Source organism: Zosterops lateralis (assembly GCF_965231275.1).
Source record: "Zosterops lateralis genome assembly, chromosome: 2".
NCBI classification, from domain to species: domain Eukaryota; kingdom Metazoa; phylum Chordata; class Aves; order Passeriformes; family Zosteropidae; genus Zosterops; species Zosterops lateralis.
Window position 1 is genome coordinate 35,150,270 of NC_139763.1, and position 8,838 is coordinate 35,159,107.

Below are 8,838 nucleotides of genomic sequence, written 5' to 3' on the forward strand. Positions count from 1 at the left end.
GGTTTAATACCCTGGCTGTCTTGTAAGTGCTGCATAGTAGTTCTCAGTATAAACTGCTTAATTATCTTACCTGGTACTGAGGTCAGGCTAACTGGCCTATAATTGCCAAGATCCTCCTTTCTACCTTTTTATGAATGGGAATCACATTGGCCAGTTTCCAGTCTTCTGGAACCTCACCAGTGAGCCAGGACTGCTGGTAAATGAAAGTCTTCACAAGCTCATCTGCCAGCTCCCTCATCACCCTGGGATGGATCCCATCTGGGCCCATAGATTTGTAGACATTCAAGCAGCTCAACATTTATCTGACTGCCTCCTCCTGCATAACAGGAGGACCACTCTGTTCCCTGACACTGTCCACCAACCCAGTATGACAATTATCCTGAGGACAAGCCATTTTCTCACTGTAGACTGAAACAAAAAAGGTGTTAAGCACTTCTGCATCTGCAGTTACTAAGCTCCCTCCTGCATTCAATAGATAATAAAGGTTGGTCTCATTCTTCCTCTTACTATTAACATATTTGTAAAAGGATTTTTTATTATTCTTTACAGAAGTTGCCAAATAAAGTTAAAACTGAGCTTTGGCCTCCCTAATTTTCTTCCTACATGCCCTAGTAACCCCCCTAAATACTTCCTGAGAAACCTGACCCTCCCTCCAGAGATGATACATCCTTTTTTTATTCCTAAATTCTTTCAAAATCTCGTTACCCATCCAAGCTGGATGATAACTCGTCTTTTGGCGCACAGGGACAGTCTGTTCCTATGCCCTCATGATTTCTGTTTTGAAGCACCCCACCTTTCCTGGACTCCTTTTTTTAAAAAAAACTATTTCCCAAGGAATTCTCTGGACAAGCCTCCTGAATAGGTCAAAGTCTGCCCTCCAAAAGTCCAATATAAAAGTCTTGTTGATACTCCTCCTAACTTCACCAAATATTGAGAACTCTACAATTTCATGATCACTATGCCTCAACTGGCTTCCAACCACCACATCTCCTACCAGCCCATCTTTATTTGTAAACAACAGGTATAACATAGTCCTTTCCCTGGTAGGCTCACTCACCAGCTGCAACAAGAAGTTGTCCTCAATACATTCTAAGAACTTCCTGGACTGCCTCCTTTCTGCTATATTAAGTTCCCAACAGATGTCTGGCAGGTTGAAGTCACCTACAAGAACAAGAGCTGGTGTTCCTGAAATATTCTCCAGCTGCTTATAGAATAGATTGTCCATCTCTTCCTGGTTGGGTGGACAATAACACACTCCCAATAGGATGAGGAAGCCTTGTTGGCCTTCCTCTTAATTCTTACGCATAAGCATTCAACTTCATCATCACTAGTTAGAATATCCATGGCATCAAAAGCCTTCCTAATATAAAGGGCGAGCCCTCCACCCCTTCTCCTTTTCCTGTCTCTACTGAAGACTTTGTAGCCATCAAGTGCAGTGCTCCAGCCATGTGAGTTTCTGTGATAGTGACTACATCATAGTTTTGCTGTTGCACTGTGACCTCCAGCTCTTCCTGATTATTTATTAGCCATGCTGCGTGCATTGGTGTACATGCACCCCAGTTGGGTTAATGGCTTTACCCCTAACTTAGGTTTATCACCCTTGGGCCTGCCCCCAGATAGTCCATCCCCTTCCCCCTTCAAACCTAGTTTAAAGCCCTCTCAATGAGTTCTGCCAGTTTGTAAGCTACAAGCCTACTACCCTTTTCAGAGAAATGAAACCCATCCAGTTCCAACAGGCCAGGCACTGAAAAGTTGCCCCATAATCAAAGAACCCAAAAATCAGCTGATGACACCAACCTTTGAGCCACTTGTTGATAGTGTGAGTTCTCCAATTCCTTTCATCATACTTTTCTGCCACAAAATGGATTGAACAGAACACTACCTGTACTCCTGCCCTATCAACCACTCAGCCCAATGCCCTAAAGTCCCTTTTTTATTGCCTTAGCACTTCTCTTTTCAATCTCATCACTGCTAGCCTGGAGTATCAGCAGTGGGTAGTAATCAGAGGGCTGAATCAGCCAGGAAGTCTCTCAGTAATATCCTGTATCCGAGCCCCAGGGAGGCAGCAGACCTCGCTGTGGGATGGGTCCAGGTGACATATGGGGCCCTCTGTTCCCCTCAGAAGGGAGTCACCCATGATGACTACTCTTCTTTTCTTTTTGATGTTAGAAGTAGTAATCTGTCTGACTGATGAGGTGTAACTGGGAGGCGCAGTGGGCAGATCAATTTCTTCTACATCATCTCACTGACCCTCTAGAGCCAGGGCTTCACACCTATTCTGAAGTGGCACCTGGGTGGAGGTTGGGAGAAATTTCCATTACCTACCTGAGTAGGAACCCATTTCCATTCCCCTTCATCCACTAAGTGTCCTCCTATTGCCTGACAGTGGGAGACATGGGAGTCCTCTGACTCGTGGTGGGCCTCTCTTCAGGACGGAAGGGCAGAGCTCCACCAATCTTTCCCTTTCACTTTCCCTAATGCTCCTTAGTCTATCAACTTCCTCCCTAAGCTCAGCCACCAACAAAAGGAGATGATTCACTTGTTCACACACCACATGCAGACTTCTTCTGCGAGTCCCCCTGATGCCACTGATAGGCTTAAACACTCCTCACAGGAATGGGTCTGGACTGATACATCCTTCTTGGAGGATTCTACCTGGCTACATACATTTCCACTAACTGCAGTTCTGGATCCTGTATAAACCATTACTAAGAAGAAAAAAAACAACCCAAAAACTAACCAACAGAACTGCAAACTAAAAGAAAATCCTCGCACCCACCTGCTCACCCTGCCCGGGCGCACTGCCGTGCCCTTAGGGCCGTGTCCGCCCTTGCCCGTGCCCCTGTGAGGCTGGAGAGCAAAGCCCTTCCTGCGCCTGCGCGGGGCCAGCGGTGTCCCCGAGATCCGTGCTGGGAGCAGAGTGAGGGTTTGGGGGTTTGGGTGTGGAGAGGTGTGTCTGTAGTCACACAGCAGTGTTTAACCAAACAGTTCCTCCTGTACAACATTATTCTACAGAGACAGCTCTGCTCTCAGCATCTCTTGAAGTACCAGATCACTAAAATCCAGCTCCACAAAACCGGAGATCTCAGTGTGGAGGTGCCTGAGAGGCCTGATCTGTTAAGTCCTGTTGCTCTTGCTGCAGCTTGACACGGTGAAGATGTCATGTTTGGAGAACTGGTGAAAAAAGCAATAGTCGAACTATTGTCAACATAAACAGTTTTCTTTAACAGCCCTCGTCTGTCACAATGGCTTTATTGCAGGCATAAGTTTGTATATGCCAATGATGCCCTATGGGGAGCAACGTCCGTAGGTCAGGATGGGTGTGCTTTCTTTTGAAACACAGGTTTTTAGAAGTGGTACAGGAGCTGAAGTAGAAAGAAAGAGGAATTTATTTGTCATCTGTAGCATTAGACAACAGATTAAACAACATTTTATCATGACAGTGAGAATACTCACTGCAGAGTGTGCAAAGCTCTTTCTACAAAAGGATTTTCTTGACATTTCCAGGCTCTGGGATATATCTGGCTGCTAAACAGCCCTATGGAATAATTAACTCACCTGACTTTGGCATGATTTTAATAATTATTTAATGCGTACGTTATTGTACATTATCTCTCTAAAAGTTTTTGCTGCCAAAGAGGAATGTGCTCGTTCTTGAGAGCATGCCTATGAGAGGTGACTGACTGACACCTAGTGTTTAAAATCCAGTCACACTTGAAAAAGAAAAGTACACACACACCAAAAAAAAAAAAAAAAAAAAGAAGTAAGGATGCAAATAGTGTAAAATTTCTATATGTACCCTGAAGACCTTGTACTTTCCAGACTCTGCAATCAAGTAGGACAGGTTTATAAGGAATCAAAGCTGACTATATTAACAATATAATGAGTATATATTACTGTAAATTCTCCCCAGCCTGCAGAAAGTGGGCACAATTTTGCTTGTGTCCATCTCTTTCTATTGCCAGATGTTGAAACAGGCAGTGATATATACATCGCTATTTCTTTTTATTAAATATCCAAAAGAGATCAGGGATAAAGCTTTCCCATCCTGTGTGTTTTAAATAAAACATTTTTTTTCTCTATAAAAACACTTTGTGAATCAAGATGCTACTGAAATTATGCAAGTGGATAAAGACCCTTGCCAAACAATCACCGAAAGTATGGGCAAATAATGTTTGCCTGGAAGATGAAGTTCATTAGTGAAGATGAACTGGGAGATTTTGTGAAGCCACAGGGTTCTGCTGTTTTTTGGGTTTAGCATTTAGTTGAGTGGCAAGTTTTGCTATTCTCCTGAAGATAGAGGTTGCACACTTGGTTTCAGCATTAGCAGTGATCTCATTAATCCCTCAGTCTGGAAACACATGCAGTGCCTCCACCATTCCTCTAGATGTTCCAAAGATACCTCTGACCTTGACCAGTGGTCGGTCCATTTTCTCTCAAGTAGTGCCTGCAGCAGGAGCCTGGGGGGAAAGCAACAAGAGGATGGCAGTATTCTTTCTGCCTGTGTCTTGCAATTTTTGAACAAATAACCAGGAGTCAGAAAAGTTGACATTGTATCTAACAAGTCTTTGATAGATATTTTTTCATGGTTTTGTCAAGTTTCTTTTGAATTCATGCACATTTTCAATACCCTGTAGCAAGTAGTTTAAAAACTGGAGAAAGGTTTCCCCGCACAGAAGCCTTTTTGCACAAAATCAAGGATGAAATGAATATTTGTTAGCTGTTGTGCTCTAGAATATTTACATGATCACCCTATTTCTCATTTTTGTCATTGGTTAAAAAACCAAATGACAGTCAGAAGCCAAAGCAAACTTTAAAATGCAATTATTTTTCATCTTTATGAATGCAAAGTGACAGCTTGCTGAATCCAAACTAATTTTGTAAGTTAACAAAAACATAATATTAGTGCTGTATGGTCTGAAAATCTAATTATTTTCATTCTTCCCCTCAACTTTCATCTATTCTTCCTTTCTTTGTTAATGCCTTGCTTTGCCTATCTATTACAATTTGTATTTTTTAATCCTTGCATGTTTTGCTTTCACTGGATCTACATACATATGATTGTGGTTTCTTTAGAAACTTCTACAAAACTAGAGAATATTAAGAGGAAAGTTGAGTAAAGGTATAGTAGTTTTTACTCAAAGATGTCAATTGCTTTGCTGGTTCTTTGTCACTCCAAGTATCTTTCTGAACTAAATACCAAAATTGTATTCTCTAACTATTTATCCAACAAGTTGGGATTTGATCACCTGCCAGGTTTCAGGAGAACCAGAGCATGGTGACAGGCTTTATATGCAATTGACATTCAAAGCTGTGACCTGGATTTTTTTCTGAGATTACCAAAAATAGGCAGATGTATATATTCTGACAAGATGCAATAATGTAACTCTAAGCACATCCCTGTGCTGCATCAGTCTCCAAAGCATTTTTATCTCCCAATGTCACCTTTGTCTTTAAAGTTACTTTGTAGGAGCCATCTGGTTCCTTTCAATGTAAGTAGACCAAGTTGTATCAGTCAACTGGCACTGGCTAATCAAATGCCAGCAGATAACTTGCACATCTGCAATGGAGAAATGCAGGACAGTATGCTAAGAACACCACATGCACCATACACTTAGCCCTGAGGAATATTGGTTCTGTTTTCCATACAAATAGCATTTCCTTAGATGGCCAAGGAATGTGTGTATGTATCCACATAGATACACCCACACATTCCTGTGCTCTACATTTGAGTATTGCATCCTCCAGCTTCTCTACTTGATAGTGAAAAGAACAAAATTGTGAACCCAGTCTTCAGTCTAAACACTGTGGCCCAAGTTTCTCTGCCCTTGCTCTTGAATAAGGGTGTTTCTGATCAAAACTGCTATTTCTGGTTTAATAATGTTGGTCTGAAATATTATGAGATATGAACTATGACATCTTTAACATTGCTGAGAAAAACTCCTAGATGCAAAGGCTGTAACTGCCAAGCTCTTGTTTGGCCAAAATATCTCCTTTCACTAGGGCAGAGAAAGGCAGAATAACTAGGTCAAGAATATATGGGCATGTACTCTGAGTCTGATAATCTGGTGTTTAATAAGAAAGAGGTGGTCATCCTGTCTTGGACACCTGTTCTAGAATGAGATTGCTGGAGATCTTCTCTCAATATCTGAGTGCTGTGGCCAGTTCTGTTTGATTAGATACCCAAATTTGAGGAAGGAAAAACTAGAATCTTGTATCTTGTAGTCTGTCTTGTCCCTAATAAAGGCCAGGTCTTCAAGTTAGAGCAGGAGGTGTATTTCTTTAATTCTCTCAGTGCAGTTAAAGCAACAGACTTGCTCCAAATTAAACCGATTTGAAAACCTGAGGAACATTTCTGACTGAAAATAGGTTGCTTGTACAGCAGGTAGCAGTGTTGGGCAACTAGACCAGCCTTCATGCTGAGTCCCAAGGCTGAAGGTTGCTTTGCTGACTCCCATCATCCTCTTGAAATTATTCTTCTTTAAAAGCAAAGAGAAGGGGCTGTTTTTCCTTCAGGAGCTTCAGTAAGTATGTCTGATATCTACATAGTCACTGATGTTCTGGAAGAAACACAAACACTAAATAATGCTCCTAGCCCTGAGTTCCTGTGTGCTATATGTGCCTGACTGAAGTGGGGACTTGGAATTGAAAGCATAAAACCAGACAGCCATGATGTATAACCTCAGCAAAGGGATGCATAAATGGAGATGAAGAGCAATCTATGTGCGATGCACTGCCCAGTGTCTCATCAGGCCCCACTTCAGTACCAGAAGGTGAAATCTTATACACAGCAGCGTCATTCACCAGTAAGGTAAAGGCAAGAGCTTTGTTGACAGGAGAAAGCAAGCCAAGCTGAGTAGGATTTTCAGAAAATCATAGAATCATTTGGATTGGAAGGGAGCCTTAAAATCTACTTCCAACCTCCCAGCATGGATGAGGACACATTCCACTAGATCTGATTGGTCAAAGCCCCACCCCACCTGGACCTGAACACCACTAGGGATGAGGCATTGACAACATCTCTGGGCAACCTGTTCCACTGCCCTGCCATGCTCACATGTAAAGAATTTCCTCCTAATAGCTAATCTAAATGTACCTCCATTCCCCCTTGTCCTACCACTACATGCTTTTGTAAAAAGTCTCTCAGCTCTCTAGTCAGCCCCCTTTAGGGTATTGGAAAGTTCTAAAAGGTCTCCCTGAAATCATCTCTTCTCTAGGCTGAAGAACTCAAACCCTCTCAGCTTGTCTTCTTAGAAGAGATTCTTCAGCTCCCTGATCATTTTGGTGGCTCTCTTCTGGCCCTGCTCTAACAGGTCTCTGTCTTTCCTGTGCTGAGGACTCCAGAAGTGGACATAGGACTTCAGGTAGGGTCTCACAGGAAATGGAGTAGAGCAGGGGGGAGAAGAACATCCCAGGCACCAGTGCCCCCGGCTACACTGATTTGGATGCAGCTCAGCACATGTTTGTCTTTCTGGGCTGTAAATGCAGATTGGTGGATCATGTCCAGCCTCTCATCCATCAGCACCCCCAAGCCCTCCTCAGCAGGGCTGCTCTCTCTCTGTTCATTCCCCAGACTGTGTTGATAGAGGGGTTGCCCTGACCCAGGTGCAGCACGCTATAGTTGGCCTTCTTAAGCCTCATGACATTCCCATGAGCCGGGTGCTAGGGCTTCACTGAGTCCTTCTGGATGACATCCTGTCCCGCAGATGTGTCAACCATACCACTTCTCTTGGTGTTGTCAACAAACTTGCTGAGTATTTTGTGTAGGCTGAGGTGTTTAATGCCATACTGAGCATAGTATAATTTTGCTCTCAGATCATTACCTTTCTTTGTGTATCTATTGCAGATTAATCCACTATTGGAGAAGACATGTTGAATAGGTTTAGAATAATATTTTATTTTAAGGAAAAGTTATATCATTTTGTGAATACATTGGTCAAATATTTCTTGGCAGGTTCCAGATACTGGATTTTGTTTTATCAAATTTGCACTTTAAGATTAATTTTCAATACAACTGATATTATCATAATGTTTTATGTGATGTGTCACTGGAGACTGTCATGTTTGTGTGGGCAAGCTCTGTGTATTGATCAAGGCCTGTTGTAAGAAAAGCAATTTTAATCTGAAAGAATTCTATTTAATTCTTTTATTTTCAGATAAAATATTAAAATTCCTTTAATCCGTATGCTCTCTGTCTTATTTTAAATTCTGGCACTGCTTCAGGGCTTCAGGCACTGCAAGCCAAAACTATATAAAATATATGTATAAGTATATATATATTAAGGAACAATATAATATTCACTGTGGCCTGATTTTACTCTATAAAGTCTGTGCTCCAGATGTGAGTGGCCAGTGTAGTTCTCCTCTAACCCTCTTAGCTCACTTATATTGTGATTTTTTCATTTTATCCATTCTATATCCTCACCAAGAAAGGAATCTATAAGTTCATGATGCTTTCTAAATGCCTCCTGTAATGATTTCTATCAGAAAGTAGGAATTCTTTTCCCTCTTTTTGAGAAGACAGGTCTGAACATTGGACAATGGGATAAACAGAGATGGTGTCAGATAATCCAAAAGAAAAGTTATTACACTGACTGAGGGTTTTCCTCCCAGCACTCAAGATAGAGGAGATATTACAGTTGTCTCACTGAAACTTGACTCAGTACCTAATATCTACAGTTTATCTTCTCCCTGATGATTTGGGTGGGCATCAGACTGACAGGTGTGGAGGCACTGATGTTCAAAGGTAAGGCCACCTTTACCTTCTGTGAAAAGTACAATGCAAGAGGAAATGTAATATTACCTACTCTAGCAGATTGCTCTTTTTGAGGTCATTAA